This window comes from Etheostoma cragini, unplaced genomic scaffold (assembly GCF_013103735.1).
Source record: "Etheostoma cragini isolate CJK2018 unplaced genomic scaffold, CSU_Ecrag_1.0 ScbMSFa_2915, whole genome shotgun sequence".
Taxonomy (NCBI): Eukaryota; Metazoa; Chordata; class Actinopteri; order Perciformes; family Percidae; genus Etheostoma; species Etheostoma cragini.
This window is the reverse complement of record NW_023267128.1, coordinates 594-2,147: the sequence shown is the minus strand read 5'-3', so window position 1 is coordinate 2,147 and position 1,554 is coordinate 594. Positions and strand designations below refer to the sequence as shown.

The 1,554-nt window shown below is 41.7% G+C and overlaps 1 non-coding gene across 1 annotated transcript; it reads left to right on the top strand.

Moving 5' to 3' along the window:
• The first annotated feature begins 599 nt into the window (after positions 1-599).
• trnar-acg lies at positions 600-672 on the top strand. The gene has a single exon. It is a non-coding gene; the product is annotated as a tRNA-Arg (tRNA).
• Positions 673-1,554: the final 882 nt, after the last annotated feature.

The window sequence follows — 1,554 nt, the reverse complement described above, 5'->3', positions numbered from 1 at the left end:
CCAAGTTTACTCCTGTACAAACTGTCTATCACAGTAAATTAAATACACAGTAAAAAGCAAAATGATGCATAAACATCTTTTCAACATGTGCTAAAACAGCTCTAAATCCTTCAATTTAACTCAAGCACAGATATCATCAAGCTTTCTCTGTTTTTTTTTAGAATCAGCAGTACTAGATAAACTATCTCTGGAATTGTCAGTTGTTACTCATCAATTAGGGGAACCTAGAAAATAGCAGCATAATTGTGGATCTGATTTCAGACTATGCTATCACAACAACGCTGCAATTTTAATACCAAATGGTCGTGATCTTAAAGTGCTTGGTACTCTGCGTTACGGTGGCTGCAGCAACCTTGGTAGGAATCTGGGTCACGGCACCTGTGAGAAGCTACTTTTCTGTTGTTTCTTTGAATAACTACATCTTCTGCTTTACTGTACATTGATAGAATCTGGACAGCTTAGCCTAGAAGTCCCGCAAGAGTCCCCAAATGTTGGACTGTAACAAACGTTTAACTGGCCTTCTACAGCCTTGCCAACAAAGATCACAACTGTTTGCATACAATGGTGTGAGAACGTAGCTGTTGCTAATACTGAACGTAGGGCTAGTGGCGCAATGGATAACGCGTCTGACTACGGATCAGAAGATTCTAGGTTCGACTCCTGGCTAGCTCGTATTGCTCTTTAGCGACTAAATCCCTTGTTTGTCATGTTCAACTTTACCCCCCAGTACAATCTCTTTGCCTGCTCCTGTGAGGCTCTTGCCTTGCCTTACTGCGTGGCTGGGTTAAAATAAAAAAAGAAAGGTTTTGCGTCGGTCTGTATCATTATAAGACATAGAACAATAACCATGTGGTTTGTTTAAGTCGTGTTGCCGTAGCTAGCTGTATCGTGTGTTGACAATGCAAGGTAGGTGCTGCTAGTGAGTGAATAATGACAGAGTCAGGAGGGAAAAGTAAAGCTAAGCGCAAATATGAAGAGGAGCACAAGACATTTTTATCTGAGTGGGAGGAACTGTATTTTTTTGTGGAACAAAATGGGAAGCCTTTCTGCTTGATTTGCGAGACTTTGCTATCGCATTTTAAAGCATCGAACCTGAAGCGCCATTTCATCTCACTCCATGCTAACATCGCCCGGGATTTCCGCAAAGGCAGTGAACTCCGCAAGCACAAGGTAAACACGTTGAAACGGCAGTCAGAAAAGCAGACTCAACTTTTTCAAAAATTCGCAAAGCACTCAGAGACTCTTACGTTAGCATCATATCAGGTAGCATGGAAAATTGCTCGTGCTAAAAAGCCATACAGTGAAGGGGACCTGGTGAAGACATTTCTCAAAGAGGTCATCGCTATCCTCGCGCCTGAAAAGGACAATTTAAAGCAGTCTATCAGACCTGCAGCTGTCACGTCACACAATTGAACATTGAACATCGGATATTAACAACTCCGTTGAAACACAGTTACATACGGACCTTGAGAAATGCATGTATTTCAGCATTGCTTTGGATGAGAGTTGTGACATTCAAGATAAACCTCAGTTGGCAATATTTGTATGGTCTGT